This window comes from Aquarana catesbeiana, linkage group LG03, assembly GCF_042186555.1.
Source record: "Aquarana catesbeiana isolate 2022-GZ linkage group LG03, ASM4218655v1, whole genome shotgun sequence".
Taxonomy (NCBI): domain Eukaryota; kingdom Metazoa; phylum Chordata; class Amphibia; order Anura; family Ranidae; genus Aquarana; species Aquarana catesbeiana.
This window is the reverse complement of record NC_133326.1, coordinates 129,696,033-129,721,109: the sequence shown is the minus strand read 5'-3', so window position 1 is coordinate 129,721,109 and position 25,077 is coordinate 129,696,033. Positions and strand designations below refer to the sequence as shown.

Below are 25,077 nucleotides of genomic sequence, written 5' to 3'. Positions count from 1 at the left end.
TCCTGGATGGTTGCTATTGACAACGGCACTTGTAAAAGCTGAATTTCAGGCAAACACAGTCGTTTTTCCTAGTTGAATCCTCTATGCAACAGGACAAGAAAAGTCCCCCCTTTTCTGCGTTGCTAGGGGCAATGGCCAGCAGGTTAACCATGATGATGGATCTCGGTGGGACCTCCAAAATGTAGCAGTGCCCCCGTGGGATCGCTGCGTGTTTCAGCTCCACACATCATCCAGCTAGGCCAGACATCTTTTCCAGTCAATGAACAGTCTTTTACCTGTTTTTGTTGTTTTTATTAGGAGATTAAACTTGAATGGGGAAAAGGCACATGGGATGCCCAAATGATGAATCTTTCTTAGTGCAAATAAAGGTAGTTGAATCTAAATTGACAGTCTCTGCTACTTCACATCTCCTCCAGCACACTACTTGAGATCACTCGCTTTCCTCTTACTGTCCAATTCTAAATTCCTGTCACCATTAGCACATGGCTAGGCCTCACTCTGAATAAGTCCTAACATTTTCCTAGTAGCCATTTGCAGGGGTCCGGTGCAAATCCTGCCAACCCTCCTCGCTGCAGCGACTTGACTTTAACAACACCACAGTCTCTCCCTCTGGCTCCACATCGAATCCTAGCATGTCTCTCCCAGAGCTTCTCACTGTGCTTCTCACTCACTGACCCCAGCATAGATCCCTCCTGGGTGACTTTCCTGGTCGTGCTTCCCACTGTCTTCCACCTGTTCCAGGACACCTCTCAATGACCATGTAAAGAGAGGCTCCCACCCAGCTTCCGAGCTCTAGACCTGAGTCCACCCCCTCAGAAAGGGGGTTCCCTCAAGGGCCACGACAGTCTAACACTCCATCATTCATTTCTTCCACCCGACCCGACAACTCCTTCCCCCAGCAGGCTGACCCTGGGTATATATAGGAGGCCTGCCCCCTGCCAATCCTAGTTGGGGATTGGTCTGGGCTCCCAAACACACCCCATGTCACTCCAACCCTCTGCCCTGCCTCTTTTCCAGAACCTTCTTACTGGAAACAGAGGAGACGCCAGAGAGCCGAGGCACATGTCAGTCACCTGCTGCTACACTAAAACCTCTCCCCTGCCCAAGATCAAAAACAAACAGACCTAGCTCACAGCTACGCCTGCCTAAATTTACCTGCATGGGCAGTACACACAAAAAACCTACTCTAGCAACTACCTACCTAAGGCTAGGTATCTCTCCAACAGGCCAAGGACCCTGCTATTCCATGCCCCAGACCTTATATACACCTCTTAGGCCCCTGTTGGCCATTCTCTGGACCAGGGATTGGAGGGGCTGCAAACAAGATCAGCCCAGGCTCTACCCTCTCCACCCATTATGTTCCAGTACTTTCTGGAAAGACTGTGGGAGATAGGAAAGCCTGAAGCTGCAGAGCCCAGAACAGACCAATTAATGAAGCCCAGCTCCACTGACTACAGTACATTTACCTATAACCTCTTAGCACTTAACTAGAAGGGTGCTACATATTGTTTGTATAGAAATTACAGTGCTGATATTATGAAATTATGTATGCTGTGACCAAAGAACTCATTTACACTGTAAACATTTATAATCATAGACCATATCATTGTATAGGTTTGCCTTTTTGTTAATATTAAAAATAAAAATATGTAGACAAGCATTATTTAGACACTTGAATCCCACATGTTATTTTAAAATGGCATTATTTCATAGCAATTATTTATACCAGCGCAGCTTTTACACAATGCCTGATTTCAAAGCCTTACGACTGAATTCCAGGAGATTTGTCAAAAGTACAGGCACACTATGAGCTAAGTCGAAGTAGCTGCATAACATCTCCTGAACTTATCTCTATTATTTATATCTGACAGATTTATGGCTCTGCCGGAGCGGAGCATACACTCGGGACTGTGGGAGAAGAGACACAGTGCAGCTATACCCACCCCTCCCCACTGCTAGCCATTCAGAGAATCCTTTGTATTTTGTTTACATAATACAAAGGCTTCTGTGATTGGGCAGGAGAATGGGGAGGGGCAGGCATAGAAGCTACCCCAACTCTAATGTTGAAGATGCTTAGACCTCCCAGAAATACAGCGATAGCCATCAGATGTAAATAATAGAGATAAGCCCAGGAGGTGTCATGCACCTCGCTGGACCTAACTCATAGTGTGCCTTCACTTTTTACAAAGGAGCTGAATTTCTGGAATTCAGCTTTAAAGTGGAGTGGACCGAATGGATTTACTTATACTTATACTTTATTATCATGCCTAGTTCTCATTTTTATTTTGTATTTCTTTTGCCATTGCAAAATAGAGCCTTGCTTGGTATTGGTCAGAGAAGTGTAAAAAAGGAAAGGATGGAAGCTCCCCTTCCAGCAACTGCTATGTAAGGCAGTTATACACATTCTGTACATGCTAGCTGCATGGAGGGAAGACGCATTACAGGGAGCACAACAAATTATTTAATAGGCAAAAGTAAGGACAGAACAATTATGGTGCCATTGTGCTACAATCTACTAGATATAAAATGAGAAAAACATTCTGAGTCATCGGGTTAATTTGGGGGTTTAACATTAATTATAAAAAATCGATATTGTTTTTCAGAAAGCTCAAGGACCAAGAGCTACACTACATATGCTATGCTATACTACAGCTGTGTCTTCTAAATAATGTTGTTAAAGAGGGATTTCACCCCTCCCCCTCTTCTTTTTTCTCCCCTGCTTAGATACTTTTTAGATACTTTCACTTTTAGATACAGATTAGATACTTTCCCAGACAGTCAGATCCAGCATTAGGAGTTGAGGGGCTGTGCTGGCTCTTCTGGGTTCTGGCACAGTCTTTCGATGTCACGCCACTAGGTCCGCCCCCCCCTCTTTGTTAGTGAATGGGGTGACATGTACAGCTCCCAGTACCTCTTGGCATATGAATATGACATATCTCAGGAGGCAGGGGAATAATGGAAGATGGAGCCAAGGCCGAAAGCTAATCTTAAAAAAAAAACAAGCGAATTAACAAAAATCCCACGATATATGTGCAGCGGAGGGGGGGGGGGGGGAGGTGGGATGGCGTGGAACCAAGTTCACTTAAAGGGTGAAGATCCACTTAAAGGTGATGTGATGAATATTAGATGAAGTCAAATAGACATTTTCATAGGCTTACCTCCACTTGCACCATGTGCAAATATGACTGTGCAGTCCTAAAGTTTAAGTGTTTTATTGCCTCCTTACTGCCTGCTTTAACCCTTAAACAGCTGATCTACCATGTTGAAACTGTGTGCATTCACTTAAATGGGTCAAGCTTAGTGCAATTACTGGAAAAAAAAAGACAGAAAGCGCATTGGCCTAGCGCATTATCGCTCAAACAAAGGCTTTATTAATATACGAAGGTAGGTAATATATAATAAAAGCATGTCTAATTATTCCTACACATGAGTCCATAAAACCCTCCACATCACATAAGACTGTCCCTGTAGAGGCATAGGCTAACGCATTTCGAGTAGTTCCTCTTCTTCAAAGCTTCAGGCTCTTTTTTTGTGAGTACATTACCTACCTTCATATATTAATAAATCCTTTGTTTGAGGATAATGCTCTAGGCCTAAGCGCCTTCTGTCTATTTCATGTTCCTGTTCTACAGATTCCCCAGTCTGTGGAAGGCAGTGAGGAGTGCACAATCCATTTCAAAGCGCAGGAGATTGAACGTTTTTTTTTTGGTGCAATTACTGCCTGCTAAAAGCAACATGGCAAGCTAAAGTTGCTGCACTGTGAACAATCATAGCCACAGCATTTGGAACTCACCCCTCTAGCCGCCTGTCTTTACACGCACATGATCTTTAAGGGCATCCCAGTCTTATGCCCCGTACACACGGTCGGACTTTGTTCGGACATTCCGACAACAAAATCCTAGGATTTTTTCCGACGGATGTTGGCTCAAACTTGTCTTGCATACACACGGTCACACAAAGTTGTTGGAAAATCCGATCATTCTGAACGCAGTGACGTAAAACACGTACGTCGGGACTATAAACGGGGCAGTGGCCAATAGCTTTCATCTCTTTATTTATTCTGAGCATGCGTGGCACTTTGTCCGTCGGATTTGTGTACACACGATCGGAATTTCCGACAATGGATTTTGTTGTCGGAAAATTTTATAGCTTTCTCTCAAACTTTGTGTGTCAGAAAATCTGATGGAAAATGTGTGATGGAGCCTACACACGGTCGGAATTTCCGACAACAAGGTCCTATCACACATTTTCCGTCGGAAAATCCGACCGTGTGTACGGGGCCGATTTCCGATCATGTGTACACAAATCCGACGGACAAAGTGCCACGCATGCTCAGAATAAATAAAGAGATGAAAGCTATTGGCCACTGCCCCATTTATAGTCCCGACGTACGTGTTTTACGTCACTGCGTTCAGAATGATCGGATTTTCCGACAACTTTGTGTGACCGTGTGTATGCAAGACAAGTTTGAGCCAACATCCGTCGGAAAAAATCCTAGGATTTTGTTGTCGGAATGTCCGAACAAAGTCCGACCGTGTGTACGGGGCATTAGTGCATAGGGTTCAATATTGAGTTGGCCCACCCTTTGCAGCTTTAACTCTTTTGGGAAGGCTGTCCACAAGGTTTAGGAGTGTGTCTATGGGAATGTTTGACCATTCTTCCAGAAGCGCATTTGAGAGGTCAGGCACTGATGTGGACGAGAAGGCCTGGCTCGCAGTCTCCACTCTAATTCATCCCAAAGGTGTTCTTTTGGATTGAGGTCAGTTCCTCCACCCTAAACTCACTAATCCATGTCTTTATGGACCTTACTTTGTGCACTGCTCGAATCATTTGGTGGTGGTGGGGGGGGGGATTATGGTGTGGGGTTGGCCCCTTAGTTCCAGTGAAGGGAAGTCTTAAGGTGTCAGCATACCAAGACATTTTGGACAATTTCATGATCCTAACTTTGTGGGAACAGTTTGGGGGTGGTCCCTTCCTGTTCCAACATGACTGCACACGAGTGCACAAAGCAAGGTCCATAAAGACATGGATTAGTGAGTTTAGGGTGGAGGAACTTGACTGGCCTGCACAGAGTCATGACCTCAACCTGATAGAACACCTTTGGGAGGAATTAGAGCGGAGCCAGGTCTTCCCGTCCAACATCAGTGCCTGACCTTTCAAATGCACTTCTGGAAGAATGGTCAAACATTCCCATAGTCACACTCCTAAACCTTGTGGACAGCCTTCTAAGAAGAGTTGAAGTTGTTATAGCTGCAAAGGGTGGGCCAACTTAATATTGATCCCTACGGACTAATGCCCCGTACACACGATTGGACTTTCCGACAACAGAACTGTGGATTTTTGTTCGAAGGATGTTGGCTCCAACTTGTCTTGCATACACACGGTCACACAACTGTTGGCCAACAATTATGAACGTAGTGACGTACAAGACGTACAAGACGTACGTGATATCTCCATTATGAACGCTAGTTATATCTCCGGCTCGTACTTGATTCCGAGCATGCGTGGACTTTTGTCCGACGGACTTGTGTACACACAATCGGAAAGTCCGACAACAAACATTTGTTGGTGGAAAATTCAAGAACCTGCTAGCCAACATTTGTTGGCGGAAAGTCCGACAACAAATGTTCGATGGAGCATACACACTCACATCCAACATTTGTTGTCGGAAAATCCGATCGCATGTACGGGGCATAAGACTGGGATGCCATTAAAGAAATTGCAGCACCTGTGCTCCCAGCTCTGCCCACAAACTCTAGGGCACTTTTACTGCATTGTTCTCTACCTTACATTTCACAGAACATAGGAAACTCTATAGGGAAAAAGAAAAATTGGATTCAACCCACCAGAGGCTTCTAAAAACAGAAATATCAGCTTTGGGAGCCTTGGCCTTTGAACATTCATCAAGATTCTAGATGTGGCGCACAATTCAATCCTAAGTGCAACATATTCTTACAGCTTTGTTGGCATTTACTTTCATACAATGAAAGGACTCTCACCTAGAACAATGGATGAAAGGACTCTCACCTAGAACAATGGATAGTACAATAAGAACAACTTGGGCACTGCAGGGCCAGTTTCATTTTTTTCCCCAATCTGATTGACAGATGAATGATTGATTGATGTCTAAAACAAAGTGTGTTCCTTTTTCTAATAATAAATAAAATGGGGAATGACTGGCAATCAGTGACACAGAGATTTTCTAATAAAGATCTCTTCGCACTAATTACAGCCCGATTGTCGCATGCAGCTTGATTATATTGGGCCATGTGTGGCCAGTCTGAGTATTTTGAACAGAGGAAGCATAGCTTGCCTGAGAACACAATTATCCTAAAGGTGTTACGGTAATTGCTAGTTTCACTGCTAAAATAGATTACCGTTTCAAACCAGGAGGCATTTTATTTATAAGCAGTGCTGATGAATCTAAGCAATTACTACATAATGAAAAAAAATAACAATTCAATGGCTAAGTGTTATTTTTAGGATAGCAAGATCTGACAAGCAGGGGAAAATATGAAAACACATTTGTTTCTTTCTGAAATTCCAGCTGTGTGTAGTCACACTAATGGACATCCTGTGCATTGTGTATGGAGTCTAGGGGGAATCCTTATGACACATGCTCACCAGAACTCCTGATCTGCATTCCTGTTCTAGAATAGTTCATTGGCTCAGAAAACAATGATACCAGAGGATCAGAATGACAGTCAAGCGACTAAGTTTTCAGAAGAAGAAATCAGCAATGACAGTCTTTCTCAGTGACGGTGCGTCCATAAAGGCGCACTGGTGCCGCCCCCTCTCTCCAGCCACCCCTCTATCACCAATAGATAGATTCATGCATTGCATGAATCTATCCACGGCCGCTGCTGCCACCCCCTATTCAGGCACCTGGCCCCTTTTCTTGCGCTGGGCGCCTGAATTACAGCGGCGGGGTATTTTCTTGAAGCTCCTGATTAGAGCCATAGGCTCTAAAAGGGGTCAAAAAAAGGTAAACAGTTAGCGCCATGCTTAGCGCTCGCAGTTCACTCAGCTGTGAATATTCGCTTTCCTAACACTGAACCGCCTCTCCGCCAATCAGGTGCTCGGGTCTGTTACCCGTCACTTGATTGGCTGAAACGACAGGCGCTGTGATTGGATGCCTATCAGGCGTCCAAATATAGGAGAGGATGGGAGGAGAGGATGGGAGAAGACATCGAGGACATGGAGGAAACTGCTCGCCGCCTCCACCCGCTGCCCCACCGAGACAGGCTGGGCGGGGGGGAGGGGCACAGTGGCGGCATTCGATGGGCACAGTGGGAGCATTTGATGGCACAGTGGCAGCATTTGATGGCACAGTGGCAGAGATTGATGGCACATTGGGAGCATTTGATGGCACAGTGGAAGCATTTGATGGCACAGTGGGAGCATTTGATGGCACAGTGGGGGCATTTGATGGGCACAGTGGCAGCATTTGATGGCACAGTGGCAGAGATTGATGGCACATTGGGAGCATTTGATGGCACAGTGGAAGCATTTGATGGCACAGTGGGAGCATTTGATGGCACAGTGGGGGCATTTGATGGGCACAGTGGCAGCATTTGATGGCACAGTGGCAGAGATTGATGGCACATTGGGAGCATTTGATGGCACAGTGGAAGCATTTGATGGCACAGTGGAAGCATTTGATGGCACAGTGGAAGCATTTGATGGCACAGTGGGAGCATTTGATGGCACAGTGGTAGCATTTGATGGCACAGTGGTAGCATTTGATGGCACAGTGGGAGCATTTGATGGCACAGTGGGAGCATTTGATGGCACAGTGGGGGCATTTGATGGGCACAGTGGGAGCATTTGATAGCACAGTGGCTGCATTTGATGGCACAGTGGCTGCGGTTGATGGGCACAGTGAGGCTGCAATTGGTGGGGTTTTTTTTCAGTTTGTTTGCGCCCCCCCAAAAAGTTTGAGCACCAGCCACCACTGGTCTTTCTCAACCTTTTTTACCCCTGAGGAACCCTTAAAATAATGTTACTGTTCTGGGGGACTCCTGCTAAAACTGATTATACCTACAGCTCACAGTATGTTACCATAATGAATAAACTGAACAAAGTTTTAAAATACAGAACATGGCCAGAGTCATTGGTGTCTAGACCAGACCATTTTTAAGACCTAATCCCTGTACACGACAAAATTATTTTTAGTAAATAAATAAATTAAATCAATAATAATATCAACAACAAAAAATGTAGATAGTGAAATTTATGGTGTGCCCTAACATTAGTGTGCATTGTAGATGCATTCCTTATGTTGGCAGTTAGTTGATGATTTCCCTCTTGCATTGGTGGCCATTTTTCATAGCTCACTGCTCAAGGAACCCCTAGCAATCTCAGGAGGAACCCTGGATGAGAAAGTCTGGTCTACATACTGTATATCTCCCAGCACAGGCCCCCTAAAACATTAGCAGTCTATGTACTGTAGATGTAACCCCTTACACTGGTGTTTTCCCTTTTGCATTGGTGAAGTGATCATTTTAGGTAGGAAATCAATTCTTCATTGATCACTGCTCAATGACCCAGCAATCTCAGGAGGAACCCTGGTTGAGAAAGGCTGGTCAGCATACACTCACACTCACTTTATTAGGTACACCTGTTCAATTGCTTGGTAACACAAATTGCTAATCAGCCAATCACATGACAGCAACTAGACACATTTAGGCATCTAGATGTGATAAAGATTACTTGCTGATGTTCAAATGGAGCATCAGAATGGGGAAGAAAGGAGATTTAAGTGACTTTGAATGTGGCATGGTTGTTGGTGCCAGACAGGCTGGTCTGAGCATTTAAAAAACAGCTAATCTACTGGGATTTTTACGCACAACCATCTCTAGGGTTTACAGAGAATGGTCAGATAAAGAGAAAAATTCCAGTGAGCCTTGTTGTTGTCAGAGGTCAGGGGAGAATGAGCAGATTGGTTTGAGATGATAGAAAGGCAACAGTAACTCAAATAACCACTTGTTTCAAACAATCAGAATACCATCTCTGAACACACAACACATCGAACCTCCAAGCAGATGGGCTACAGCAGCAGAAGACCACAACGGGTGCCACTTCTGTCAGCAAAGAACTGGAAACTGAGGATACAATTGGCACAGGCTCACCAAAATTGTAAAATGGAAGATTGGAAAACATTGCCTGGTCTGATGAGTCTTGATTTCAGATGCAACATTCAGATGGTCAGAATTTGGCATAAACAACATGAAAGCATGGATCCATCCTGCCTTGTATCAATGGTTCAGGTTGGTGGTGGTGGTGTAATGGTGGGGGATTTTTTCTTGGCACACTTTGGGCCCCTTAGTACCAATTGAGCATCATTTAAATGCCATGGCCTACTAGGCCATGGCATGGAGTATTGTTGCTGATCATGTCCATCCCTTAATGCCTACAGTGTACTCATCTTCTGATGGCTCCTTCCAGCAGGATTATTCACCATGTCACAAGGCTCCAATCATCTCTGTTTCTTGAACATGACAATGAGTTCTCTGTACTCCAATGGCCTCCACAGTCACCAGATCTCAGTCCAGTGGAACAGGAGATTTGCATCATGGATGTGCAGTTGACAAATCTGCAGCAACTGTGTGGTGCTATCATGTTAGTATGAACCAAAATCTCGGAGAAATGTTTTTAACACCTTGTTGAATGTATGCCACAAAGAATTAAAGCGGTAGTAAAACGCCATTTTTTTTAAACCTGCAAGGCAAAGTCATGTTGTGCTAGTATGCATTGCATACTAGTACATTATGTAAAACTAACCTTAAAATGAAGCCCTCCAGTGGGCCGCTGTCACAGGTGACAGGGCTTCCATCTTCACCTGGTCTTCCTTCCGGGTTGGCGGGCTCCGGTCCTTTGATTGGACGAGCTGCAATGATGCACGTTGAAGCCGCTGTTCATAGCACAGTGCCGTTCCTTCAAGAGCGCATGCGCCGGTGACGTCACCAGCAGCTTCACATGCAAATATCTCCTAAACAGTGCATATTAGGAGATTTACTGTACCTATAGGTAAGTCTTACTATAGGCTTACCTATAGGTAAAAATCGTCCATGGGAGTTTAAGGCAGTTCTGAAGGCAAAAGGGGGTCCAACGCAGTACTAGCAAGGTGTACCTAATAAAGTGACCAGTGAGTGTATATCTCCCAGGACAGGCCGCCTGTAAACATAAGTATATGAGTCATAATGGGGTATCTGTGCTCATTTAGTGTTTTTGCCTTATCCATAGTATTTGCAGCTAATAATTATATTAATAGCTAATAATAAAGTTTCCTTATACCCTGGTTTCCACCCATAGTAACTAGATGAGAATAATCAAGGCCTTCTTGCCTTGTCCATAGAAAGCTAAGGATCCCAGAACTTAGCAAAAGCTCTTGCACATTACTGATGTTTCTACTCGCTGGGGGTCTAAAAGATAAGCCGACCTTGCATTTATGCCAGGTCTGCTTTAACTAGGCTCTGTATTTTAAGAGGGAAATAATCACACTGCTGAATTATTAATTCTGAAAGAGTCTGTACATGTTAGCGCTTATTAAAACACCACAGATACAGAACATACCATGAGAGTCTTTTTTGTTTTGTTTTAGGTGGAGTGTGGTAGGATAAGAACCCCCCCAATAAAAACCCTATGTAGAGTCACCCTCTCTGTTTGTCCTGGCCATTTTCAATGCGACACAAAATGATTGGAAATCTAAACTTTTGCAGTTGTCACCAAGGAATAGAGGGATACCTGTTCCTGTGACAACTGTATAACAGGGGAACTTACTTTGTAGGGATTTCCTTTCAATATCTGTTTGGCTCCAGAGTAGGAAATTAAAGGAGAAGTACAGCCAAAGCTTGTTTGGCTGTACTTCTCCTGTGGATCACAGGAGTGCAGTTTGTTCTGCACTCCTGTGACCCAATTTCAGCAGACAGCGGGCTGAAGCCCGCTGTCGGCTGATGTCACAGAGCTGGTCCAGGCTCAGGAAAAATCCTGAGCCGTCCGCTCCCACCCCCTCCACAGCCCAGCAGGGGGGGGGGGGACAGAGCAGAGAGCCAGTGACTGACTGTCACCAGCTCTCTACTCAGGGAGCCCTGAGAACCAAGCGATCTTGGCGGTGCTTGATTGCTCAGTTCTCAGTCTTGAAGCCAGTGGGGGACATATGCAGCATCGGACCAATGCTGCATCCACCTAGATAAGTATGATTCAAGAAAACCCCCCATTCCCATACTTCTCTTTTAAGTTACAACTCCCCAGCAGGACACTGACAACAAAACATAGGAAGTTTTAATCCTTATCCACTGTATCCAAAACTAAAAAGACATGTTTTCTCTATACTATACAACCACTTTAAATGTTGATACAGTATACTATAGGTTCATATGTATTAAGGATCTTATAGTTTTCCAGATGGAAACCTGATTTTTTAAATTTCATGTGTCGATATTATTTTAACCTTTTAGCCTACAGGCTAGAGAGTTTATAGCAACACAAGAGTGAGATATGAAGTAAAGATAAAATATAAATGACTCTGGAAGTATAGGCCTCAAGCAATATGCAGAATCTAAAGGTAATGAAATACAAAATCTAAATCCCAAACAGTACTGATCTACAGTGGATTCACACAGTCGGAATTTCCGACAACAAATGTTCGATGAGAGCTTGTTGTCGGAAATTCCGACTGTGTGTACGTGGCATAAGAATCTATCGGACATGTAGGCTCCATCGGACATTTGTTGTCGGAAATTCCGACAACAAAAATTTGAGAGCTAGTTCTCAAATTTTCCGACAAAAAAATCCGTTGTCAGAAATTGCGATCATGTGTACACAATTCCAATACACAAAGTTCCACGCATGCTCGGAATCGAGCAGAAGAGCCGCACTGGCTATTGAACTTTTTCTTGGCTACTGAAATTTTTCTCGGGTCGTCATACATGTTGTACTTCACCGCTTTCTTGACATTCGGAATTTCCGACAACATTTGTGCAACTGTGTGTATGCAAGACAAGTTTGAGCCAACATCCATCGGAAATAAATCCAAGATTTTGTTGTCGGAATGTCTGATCGTGTGTACGCTGCATAATGCCCTGTACACATGATCACACATTCCGACAACAAAATCCATCGGATTTTTTTGACGGATGTTGGCTCAAACTTGTCTTGCATACACACGGTCACACATAGTTGGTCGGAAATTCCGAACGTCAAGAACGCGGTGACATACAACATGTACGAGGAGCCGAGAAAAATGAAGTTCAATAGCCAGTGCGGCTCTTCTGTTTGATTCAGAGCATGCGTGGAACTTTGTGCGTCGGAATTGTCTACACACGATTGGAATTTACGCGAACAGATTTTGTTGTCGGAAAATTTTAGAGCCAGCTCTCAAACTTTGTGTGTCGGAAATTCCGATGGAAAAAGTCAGATGGAGCCCACAAATGTTTGGAATTTCTGACAACAAGCTCCGATCGCACATTTTCCGTCAGAAAGTCCGACCGTGTGTACAGGGCATAAGACTTCCCCATACGGCCTCACACTAGCAAATTTCTGTTAATGTCCCAATCAAATCCAAGCATTTAGTGAGTAAAAAAGATACTGTTCAACCTGTCATAACTTTCAAAATCTGTTATGGGGCTTATTCAGTTTTACCATAGATTTTTAAGAGTGACTCTACAACAAGTAATAATGTAATACCGCCCACAAATCATAAAAATATGCAAACTATGGCACACACAACACAAACCAGACTTTAAACAAACATGTTTGTTCTATTAGAGGCAATAATCATTTAAAAAATCAGTTATGTCAAAGCACTCCACATTCAAAGTACCATAAGTAGAGAGCCATGGCTTGACGTAGAGCACTGACCCTGGCCTGGCCTAGAGAGTATATAAAAAAAAATCAACATTTCCCAGAAACCATCTACTTCCTTGCCACAATCCAGACAAAAACTCCTACAAAAAATGTTGTAGTATAGAACACCTCTGTATGATATTAATATTATTATTTTAATATAAAATGTGTATAGTACCAAGAATTCCATACAAGAGGTTTAGAAGGACCCTGCTCGTTAGAGCTTAAGATCTGGGGGAAGCAAGTGATACAGAAGGTAATAATTGAGGGGGTGATAGGCTGATGGGGAAAGCAATAATCCAGTTGTTAGAGGGGGGATAGACTTCCTAAAGGGATGAGGATATACACAATGGTTTGTGTTAATCATAATGTATAGCCATATTCTAGGATTCAAGCGAAAAAAAAAAAAAATCCTAAAAACTCTTTCCAAAATCATTTGTGGTCCACATACGATTTCCGAACATTTTTTTAGCTACAGAAAGTTTAACCAATATAAGCATTCTTTAAATAAGTCTCTTCGCACAAAAGCTAGCCATTGTACCTCACAGAACAATACCCATTCCAACACCATCCCAATCTAAAGTTATTGTATAAAGTGATCCTTCCACACATGCTCACCTTACATCCCCGGGTAGCAGTTCTGAAGGTTCGTGTACAGTTCCAGCTGTGACTGAATGTATGTACTTGGACGATGAATGTGTTGTTCACAGATATGCTGAGACACAAGAGTGGATTTACAAAGCAATGTAAGAGAGAGGTGTTTGGCCTCCCCACATTTCCTCTGTAGGAAGTAGCTGTTCTTCCTGTTTCCCGGAGATGATTCCACACACCATTGTTGTGTATCCGACAACTTGTGTATGCAGCTGGGTGTGTCTATACAGAGGGTTCATGCTGTACTCTATTTGTGTTGTATGTGGAACACACAATTCTGCATTCACATTGCAGTGAAGTACATACTGCCAACAACAAACAAAATCTAAAAACACTAATCATAGTAATACAAATGTAATATATCTGTATTCCGCTTATTAGATTTTGGGGATTTTTCAATTCTATTTTCATTTCTTTTCAAAATGCAAAAAAAAATATATATATATAGAAGGAAAATAGCAAATATAATAGTCCTTCAACCTCCCTGGCGGTATGATTATTTCAGATTTTTGATGCTCAAAGCAGTACAATGTTTTGCATGGAAATTTGGCGTTTTATATTGTAGGCCTGTAATTCTCAGGAATAACACACTTAAATCTGTCCAAACCAGAGTCTAGTAGACATCCCGGGTATGATAAAGTTTGAAACACAAAATCATAAATTATAATATAATAAATAACTATAAATAATTTTAACAAATAATAATATAATAAAAATAAAAATCATTCAATAATGTAATCAAGTCAAAAACACTGAAATTTGCTCAGTTGCAGAATTGTCGCTGTCATTACTTTCAGTGTTTGATGACAAATTTCCCCACAAATCACTATCGCTCAATTCTGCAAGTGATTCTAATTTATTATCGTGGTTTTCTAAAATCGCTTTTGATGTAAAGGGACACTTTTTGGTTACTATGGACAATCTCCAGTTTCCAGGCATAAAGAACAGTATTTATAATATAAAACTGCATGCAGGGCACTGGACAAACCACTAGGGACAAAAGCGATGAGAAATAATTTGATACAGTAATGTAATCTGTAAGATTACAGTGTACTGAATGTATTGTGTGTTTTTTACTTTTTGAATTTGGCGCCGTTCTCTATCCCTGTGCGTAGCAATGCTCGCAGGGAACGGAGCTCGGCACTGTGATAGATTTGACAGAGGACACGGCTCGCACACACAGCGGGGAGACATCGCAGGAGCCTGGGGACAAAGTAAGTAACTTTGCCTGGATCCTGCAATGCGATCCCAAGTGTGGCTCGGGGTTACCGTTTTTGGTACTGAAAATTGACCCCGAGCCACACTCGGGATTACCACTAAGGAGGTTAAGCAAAAAACAGTGTTAGTGACTAAGATAGTCAACATTACAGATTTATGCATCTAATGTTTTTTAATATAGTTTTTAGTAAAATTAACTACCGTATTTATCGGTATATAACACGCACATTCATTTTAAGAGGGAAGTTTCAGGAAAAAAAACGTAAATTTTAAATAAGGAACTTTGAAGCAACATAAGGGTCAGTGCCCATTTGTAGCCTCACAAGTGGCATTAATGCAGCCTCATCAGTCCCATCAATGCAGCAGCCTCACCATTGCCATCAATGCAGCAGCCTCACCATTGCCATCAATGCAGCAGCCTCACCATTGCCATCAATGCAGCAGCCTCACCATTGCCATCAATGCAGCAGCCTCACCATTGCCTCAATGCAGCAGCCTCACCATTGCCATCAGTGCAGTCTGATCGATGCCCATCTGCAGCCTAGAGGGGACAGGGAGGGGGGCGGTATGAGCGCCAACAGATTAGATACAGTGAGAATCTCCAATGATAGACAGAACAGTGGTCCAATGGCGGCCCAGGAGACGGGACTTCCTATTACATGGGCTGCCATGTATACAGGAGATTCTTACTGTATGTAATCTGGCGGCGCTCGTCCCTCCCCCCTTCCTGTCCCCTTCAAGGCTGCTAAAATTGAAGTATAACACACACACACACGCTATTTGCACCCGATTTTCAGGGTGAAAAATTGCGTGTTATACACCAATAAATACAGTAATTCATAAACAATAACAAATACACTAGTAATATTCAAAAAACCTTGGTCTTGAACTTAGATGGCACAAGACATTGTTAAGTGTATTTTAACACATAACAGAAAGTTAATATATTTAGATTAAGAGTCCTTAGATGTTTTGGCCATATTATTATTATTTTCCCCACCAAGTGATCCTACACTTCCTGTTCTAGGTGACAATGCTTACTCATCGCAATGTATCTTTGGAGGAGCAGCAACACCACCCTAGCACAGGAACTGTGCTTTGACTACAGAACACCTCTCCCTCTACTCTTTTCCTTAAAGGGGTTGTAAACCCTCATGTTTTTTCACCTTAATGCATCCTATGTATTAAGGTGAAAAAACTTCTGATACTGACCGGCCCCCTGTTTTACTCACCTGAGCCCGTTCGTTTCCACAGCGGAGACGCGCTCTACCTCTCTGCCCGTTGTCTCGGCTCTTGATTGGATAGATTGATAGCAGCGCAGCCATTGGCGCCGGGAGGCAGGGCCGAGTCCCACTTTCTGTGTGAATACACGCAGAAGCAGGACCCGGGAGCGCGCCCGCATGTGTGTCCACCAAGGAGAGTGCTTCTCCGACGTGGACACTCGTTGCAGGGAGGAGCTACCAGCGCCCCCCTTATGTCAGTTTGTTGCTGGACTAAATAATGGTATATCCTTCGCGCTACTAGGAGTAATTAATATAAGATACCTGGTATCTAAATAACAAAAAGTGATATGAATCAAAAAATGCTGCAAAATCTAATGGTGTTCACAAAAACAAAAACCAAGTATAAGAACAATAAATGGTCTTGCGCAAAAATAAATATCACTAAAGACCGTGAATGTGATCATCAAGTAAATAGGTAAAATTTAATAAAAACTAGAAATGAGATAGTGTGATGATGACTAGTGAAATGATAAAGTGTCACAATGCAAATAGATTTAAAAAAAGATGCAAATTGATCAATAAATGAATAGAATTGCAGGTAAAATACCAATAAATGAAGTGGTGCATACAATCACATGAAAAGTGTAATAACAATCTCTTCAAAAATATAGCAATGTGTAAAAAGGCAGTGAAAGTCTCTTCCAAAAAAACAATAAATAATAAATGATATTAAATGGTCCAAATATAAAGTCCTCCAAGTAAATAGAAAAAAATGGGTAGTGTTTTCAGATGAGTGACGGTGATGTGAATTAAAATTGGTGAAAGATGATGTTCATGTTACATTCCATGAATTCTCTCATCAAGTGTGGTCTCACAAAACTCTCACCTTACAGCTGTGTAGTGTCTCGCATCAACAAGTAATTGGTATTAACCACATCCTTCTATCCGGGTCCTAATGGGTTAATATGTGCTGCGGGTATACCCATGGATATTTCTCCCCTTCATAGTCCTCCACACATATGTCATGGATTGCTCTGGTATCACCACAGCCTTCTGCAGAGGATCCTATGCTGGGCAGCTCCAGGCCAAATCACACAGGAGAGAAGTCTGACTCCAAACCCACCACCACTGGTTGCTGGACTACCTTTTGCTAGACATGTGCATGATAAAAAAATTTGTTTCAGTTCGACTCGTTAACCTAGTTCTTTAGTTTCGTTCAATTCGGTTGATTCGTTCAATTCGTATTTGGGAGTCGTATTCAAAATTCGTATTCACAATTTTTAGAATTTTCTGCGAATTTACAGATTTTTTTCTATTTGAAACGTTTGAATCACTTAAGCCTTGTGGCTGCCGAACAGCTGATTTGCAGTGGCGGAACTGCCAGGGAGCCTAAACCAAGCTCAGCCAAGTACTATTCGGCTGACTCCAAAACTGCTCATGCTGAGTTTGACTCAGGCTCAGTGGGGATTTTTGCTTAAGCGGGGATTGCCTTGAATGTGTGTGTGTGTGGGGGGGTTGGTGGGCCGCTGGTCAAGTGTGCAGTCGGTGACATGATGGTGCCTAGGCACCTTTCCAGCAAATTTGAAAGCATCTGCAAGAAAGGGGTAGAGGAGGGCCAAAGCCAGCAGACAATTACAGGTTAGTGCGTAACACAGTCAGTCAGTCAGTCACTCTATTGGGGGTCACAGATGTAAGGGGCAGGTAGAAACCCTAAGGTAAGGGGGGGCACTGATATAAAGGTACCCCTTATACCAGTGTCCTCACTCCCCTATTACATCAGTGAACCCATTTACCTTAATTTATTCACTCTGCAGACTCTGATGTAAAGGGGAATTCTGCAGACCCTGATGTAAGGAGGAATGTTGTGGACTCTGGTGTAAAGGGGGAACACTGGTGCAAGAGGTTGTCTGGTCACCAGAGCCCCCCTCCCAACACACACATCAGAGTTCACAGAGTTTCCGCTTACATCAGAGTTAGCAGAGTTACAGTGCAAGGGGAACTCTTTGGACTCTGAGGTAAGGAAGAACTCTGCAAACGCTGATAAAGGGGGGGCTCTGGAGACCAGAGAACCTCTTACACCAGAGTTCCCCTTTACACCAGAGTCCACAACATTCCCCTTTACATCAGGGTCCGCAGAGTTCCACTTTACATCAGGGTCTGCTGAGTTCCCACTTGCACTGTAAGGCAAACCCTGCTGACTCTGATCTACTGTAAAGGGGAACTCTGATGTAAAGGGTGCTCTGGGAATATTGGGAACTCTGATGTAAGGGGGGATTTGAATGTAAGGGCAGGTAGGGGCCCGCTGAAGAACATGTGAAAGGGTCCTGCTGTAGGACAATAATAAAGGGCCCCGCAATGGGAGTAAAGGGCCCCGGGCTTGGGCTGGGGGACCCTTCGTGTTTTTTGGCACTGGGGCCCTGAAGGTGCTAGTTACGCCTCTACAGCGTGATTTTATATTAGAGGTGACAGGATACCTAAACGCTGCTGTGCGCAGGCAGGTTAAGAGTCCTGTCACACTCACCCCTCGTGAAACCTCTGAGGAAGACCCCAGTGTTAGGGGTTGAAACGCGTCAGAAATTGTGTATGCACAGATGCATGTAATATGTCAAGTTGTATAAACAATTTTGTGTTTGCACCTTGTGTATGAATTTTAATAGTCCTTGTTACCAGAGTATATATCTGAATTGTCATATCGTAATTGTCATGTTTATACCATATACTTATATAATAAAAACATTTTAACATACATTGCTTGCTAATCATTGAATATTGCTGTCTAAAAACCCCATTGGGGGAACCTTCCCATATTGTATTATTCGGGGTGAGCAGCACCTTTTCCTCGCAACATATGTGTCTTCCCTTTTCTCTTCTCACCTAAGACTTATGGAGCTCTGGAGCTTAATTTTCCCATTATGGGCGTGAGTGGGGCCTCATGTCTAAGTTTTGCTTAAGGCCTCACAAAGCCTAGAGCCGTGTTTCTCAACCTTTTTTCAATCAGGGCACCCTTTAAAACAGTGGTCTCCAAACTGCGGCCCTTTGCTAGCTTTTATCTGGCCCTTGGGGCACTTTTTCTCCCAATGATATGAGGCACTATTCTTCCCACTGGCACCAGTGAGACATAATTCCTACAACTGAGACTAATAATCGGGCATTATTCCTTCAACTAGTATCACTGATGGGGCACTATTCCTCCCACTAATACCATTGATGTGGCACTATTCCTCCCACCAATACCAATAATGGGACACTATTCCTCCCACTGATACCAATGATGGGGCACTATTCCTCCCACTGCTACCATTGATGGGGCACTATTCCTCCTCCTACTTATCACCTACTCTGTGACCATGCTTATTCTCACTGATGCTGGGCCCAGGACATTTCCTACTCCCACTGGCTACAATTCACCTCCCTAATATTCGAAGGACAGTCAACTGGCCCTTTGTTTGAAAAGTTTGGAGACCCCTGCTTTAAAATGATTCACACTCTTGAGGCACCCCATTCTAAAATGTAAAAAAAAAAATTAATAGTTTTACATAATGCAGCAACATCCACACACACACAGGACACCCAACATTAGAGGGGATTTATTCTTACAAAGCAAATATACCTTTGCACACTGGTACTGACTAGTATTCCACTGTTTCTCTTCTCCCTCAGTTTATGTCCCTCACTCAGCTAATGTGACCCCAGTGCTGATGGAAAGGGTTTAGAGGCAAACAAGGAAGCTGTGCCAGCACCAACATCCTTCTTATCAACCAATTACATTAAATGGTTGTAAGGATGCTGGTGGCTAGAAGGTTGTAATGGCGCACAATGAAAACCTGTAGCTTTGTGCAACTGAAAGGCAGGCTTGATCCTGGCTTGTATGCAATTTCTGGGCAATTTTTAAGAGTTTTGCCAAGGCACCCTTGAAGAAACCTGAAGGCACCCAAGGGTGCCTAGGCACTCTGGTTGAAAAAGGCTGGCCTAGAGCTACAGTATCTCTGCCTGAGGCTAGTAATTTCAATGGGCATATGTAAGGGTTTACAACACTCCGCTTCCCTACCGCACATAGTCAAATGACGTCCTTGACTTTGTGCAGGGACATCTGAAAGATGCCTGCAGCTACAGGCATCATTCAGATATCATTCTTTGCAGCTGACGATTCTGTGCACAATAAGAATGATCAAAACGGCAGTTCGGCAGCTTGAACGTTCTTATAGGTGACATCCGGTGCTTCTCCGGGCTCTCCCGTGCCATCGGGGGCCCAGAGAAAAAAATCGTCCAGCGCCGGATGACAACGATAGAGATTTTCGGTGACCAGATGGTCACAGTCATCTCTATGACTGTAGGAGGCCCAGGCGCGACGTTACGATGTCACGCCCGGGTTCCTAGATGTCAACAAAGCCGCGATCGTGGCTGTCAGCATGAGATCTGTGAATTTTTTTTCTCGATCTCATGCTTTCCAGCCTGGAGGAGAGATGTGGGGTCTTATTGACCCTGCATATCTCCATAAAGAGGACCTGTCACAATAGATTCCTATTACAAGGGATGTTTACATTACATTACAAAATAAAAATAATAATAATAAAAAAAAAAGTAAAACGCCCCTGTCCCTGGTAGCTTGCGCTCAGAAGCGAACGCACACGCAAGTCCCGCCCACATATGTAAGCGCTGTTCAAACCACACATGTTAAGTATCGCCGCGTGCGTTAGAGCATGTGCAACAATTCTAGTGCTAGACCTCCTCTGTAACTCTAAACTGGTAACCTGTAAACATTTTCAAAGCGTCGTCTATGGAGACTTTGAAGTACCGAAGTTTGGCGCCATTCCATGAGTGTGCGCAACTTTAAAGCGTGACATGTTAGGTATCTATTTACTCAGCGTAACATCATCTTTCACATTATACAAAACAATTGGGCTAACTTTACTGTTTTGTTATTTTTTAATTCATGAAATCGTTTTTTTCCAAAAAAAAGGCGTTTGAAAAATTTTTGCGCAAATACCATGCAAGATTAAAAGTTGCAATGACCGCCATTTTATTCCCTAGGGTGTCTGCTAAAAAAAACATATAAAATGTTTGGGGGTTCTGAGTAATTTTCTAGCAAAAAAATGATGATTTTTACATGTAGGAGAGAAGTGCCAGAATAGGCCCGGTATGGAAGTGGTTAAATGGCCTTTGATAATTGAACTTCTGGTTCTGGATAGTGTGGACAGTATGACAATTAAAAAAAAAAAACTTTTTGGTGACATCTGTCCTTTAATTAAATAAAATACTTAACATTTCTTAATGTGATTTCTTACGTGCTAAATTTTAAAGGTATAGCAACGTGCATTGACTAGATTTTCTTAAAATGTAGCTAAACCCAAAAAACAAAAATGTAATATATTGCAGCTTACCAATCCTTAGTTGTAGTGGCTGCAATAGGTTTTTTTAGGCTTATTTCCCCTTTATTTTCACCTAGTGATCCAGCCAGTGACTCATTTCCTGCTCTAGCTACTCTAGGACAGCAGCATTGTCTGTGAAGAGGTTAGTGTTAGATGGACTAATAGATTTAGATGGATTTTACATAAGTGACAATCAAAGCCTAACTCCAGCTAACACATTTTAAATAGTTACAGCAATAGTTTTTTTTTTTCCTTTTTGAGATAAATGTTTTAGAGCCTAAGTTTACCAAAAAATAAATAAAAAATAAGCACAAGGGACATTACTGTGCATTGTGCTTCTGTCATTCTAGTTCAGTTCTCCTCCGAAGCCCCCATCACCTTCACCCCCACTGCTGTAATCTTCCAGTGGGCTGGGGGTTAAAAGAACTATGGGGCTCTCATCAAGAGTGCCTGACTATGCCTGCCCTTTCTGCCAATTTCCTCCACTCATAGAAGTCATACTACAGCTTTCAATTAAATTAAACATGATCTATGAGTGGGAGGACCTTTCAATCATCTTTCCGTCCTCCATTCATAGATGGTGTTTAATTCATGAAAGCTGTAGTACGGGCTCTATGATTGGAGCAGCTGGGGGAAAGGACGAGCAGAGCCAGGCACTCTTGATGAGAGCCTGTTACAGGCCCTTAGTTCTTTTAACACCCAGCCTACTGGAAGATTACAGCAGTGGTGGGGGAATCAGAGGAGACAGAAGCACAAGAGACACATCACACTGATAGCAAGTAATGTCCCATGTGCTTATTTTAATTTTTTATTTTTTTTTTTTAGGTAAATGTAGGTTTTAATTATATGTATAAAAGCTGATCACTGTAAGCACCCCAATGGTTTGTCTAAACCCGCTAACTGCCACTTTTGCTGGACAGCTTGAAGTATTACTGGCATGATCACCAAGTAATAAAACTATGTTACAGTGGGGACTGACTGCTGTGGTAATGCTACTGAGAGTAGGGATAGGAAGTCTTAAAAGTCACAAATCACATGATGGCCTCAGCCCGGGCTCCAACTAGGCCATGTCCCCAATGTGTTTCACTCAGCCCTGCAGCTTATTACATAGTGAATGCAATAACTGAATATATAATAATATAATAAATAATAATATAATAAACAATATAATACATTTAAATGTAAATTATATAAATATATATTATAGACTATATATACAGTATGAATGTAATCAAATAAGTCATGTAATACCTAAATAAATAAATAAAAGAAAGCATACTAAAAGAAAGTAAACACTTTGTATTTATAACATATACATTAAACAGACAGAGCACACTGAAGACAGAAAAATACAAACATCTTAGAGCAGCACACAGAGCAAAATAAGCCCTGAAATACTAAGACATTCTAGTGACAACTCTGGCAAGGACTGTCCCCATAGACACTAAAAATGTGCTGTTATTTAAATTTTAATCACGTTACATGTTTATTCACTTCCTCCAGTTCTCATCAGCTCTGCCTTCCTTTCACTGTGTTATGACTTCCTGGCAAAATGGTATTCCTGCAGTCTTTTCTGATGTATTCTATTCTCAGCCTGGACTATTTTTGCAGTCTTTTAATGAGGAAGGCTGTTGTTCTGAAGATTATTGGAAAGGAACCACCCATAGTTTATTTTTACTTTTATTCCAACTGACCTTGAATCAGTAGATATTTAATAAGAAATACCACAGCACAGCTGGATTCCTGCATGACTGGTTATGTACAAAAGAAACCATTCTTCCCATCATAGTTTCTTATATACGTGCTATGCCTTTCATTTGACGTAATCAGAGGAACATGTCCAAGTGGCCTTAGCCTCAGCTATATTCTTTACAGTTACATGCAGGCATGTTACAGAGTGTGTAATTGTACTATTTACATGTATTTAATGCTTCTGCCAGTACTCACTATGACAATTCTTTCATTGTACTCTCTTATCAGAAGGCTGGTGCCCCCTTTTTTTTTAGGCATCATCTCAGACAGCATCTATTTCCTGGTCTATTTCCTGGTCTATAGCTATACTGTTAAAGTTGAAGCCTGCTTCCACCCTCATTTTAAGCCCTATATTAACTACCCTGTAAAGGAAAGATGTTTATCCTTACCTAATGTAAGGGTCACGTGATTGTCTCCCAGCACCGTCATCAGGGGAGAGGAGGGACACCAGACAACGAATGCCCCCTAGTAAATCTATGGGTGATGTCACAGCCCAGGCTTTACAGCTGTTATCACTGCTCTCGCCTCTCCCCTGAAGCCAGTGCAGACCTGACTGGATAGCCCTTAGATTAGATAAGTATGCACATTTTGCCATTTCAGGGTAGTTAGTATGGGGCTTGGAATGGGGGTAGAAGCAGGTGTAAGCTTTAATAGGTTTAGACTGTACTTCTACTTTAAGTAAGTCCTAAAAAATGTACAGTGGTAGAAACTGTGACATGCCCCCTTACATTCTTAGTTAGTGGGGAAGTTCTCCCCTATATTGAAACTCAGAAGAGAAGTGTTCTCTTACATTAGTAGTCAAGTGTCCAACTGCCCCCTTACATTGGAGGTCAATGGAAAAACACCACCTTACATTGCAGAGCAGTGGCAGAAGTGCCTTGTAACAGTGATGGTTAGTGTATAAAAGGCCCCCTTACACTGGTGGTTAGTGGGAGAAGGTCTTCCTCACACTTGTGGTCAGTTGTAGAAGGGACCCCATTTACATTGATGGGTAGTGCGAGAGGGGACCATTTACACTGGTGGCCAGTTTGAGAGGGACACTCTTATATTGGTGGTCCATAGGAGATGATGCCCCTTACATTGTTGGCCTTCTTACTTTGCTGGTCAGTGGGTGAAGGGCTTCATTACACCAGTGGTCTGTGGTAGAAGGGACCCTATTACATTGATGGTCGGTGCAAGAAGGGCCCATTTACATTGGCAGTCAGTTTGCGAAGGATGCCCTTATATTGGTGGTGCGGACCCCCTTACATTTGTGGTCAATGGGAGAAGGGCCCCCTTACATTAGTGGTCGATGGGAGAAGGGCCAACGTACATTTATGCTCAGTGCGTGAAGGGCCACCTTACATTGATGGTTAGTATGTGCATGTATCTGAGAAATGTGCTGAACGTGTTTATAGGGTTTTTAAAGGGAACATTTTTTATAGGGTTTTTAAAGGGAGAGGATACAAGCTGTGGATTTTTTTTTTGTTATTGTAAATTAAGATTCACTATTCCCAGCAATTAGAGATTGCTTAAATGATAACTAAACAAAATAACAAAATGCAATGTATTGCAACTTTGAGTCCTTGGATGTGGTGGTTGCATCTTGAGCTTAGATACACCTTAAATTATTTGGTCTCTTTACATCCTCTGAAACTTGTTTACCTTCATTAAATGTAGAGTGATTTTGTAAATAATGTATGTCTTTATTTTGGATTTTTATAAATATTATTATTATGCTTTATCTATCTATTTTAGCCTGTTGAGAAAAGCCTATTGTTTACAGGTTCCATAGCTAAAGCTGTACTATAAACAGAAGTAACAAACTGAGACATTTGAGTTTATATAATTAAAGAACAAATTTCAAGGAGTGGGAACCATTTATTTTTTGACATACTCCCCTGCTACATTTATACACGTATATCAGCGTTTAACTAATGCCTGGAAAGCTTTGGCAAAGAAAGATTTGTCAGTACACCTGAACCATTCTAGGACAGCCTGCTTCACTTCAACATTAGTGCTGAAATGCTGACTGGAGG

The 25,077-nt window shown here is 42.6% G+C and overlaps 1 protein-coding gene across 1 annotated transcript in view; it reads right to left on the bottom strand.

The window, feature by feature from the left end:
- SHANK3 (SH3 and multiple ankyrin repeat domains 3) overlaps window positions 1-13,601 on the bottom strand; it is a 605,848-nt gene extending 592,247 nt beyond the window's left edge. The window contains exon 1 of the mRNA XM_073619226.1: window positions 13,465-13,601. The gene's annotated coding sequence lies outside the window, so the exon portion shown is untranslated. The remainder of the gene's footprint in view (window positions 1-13,464) is intronic.
- Between the last annotated feature and the right edge of the window lie 11,476 nt (window positions 13,602-25,077).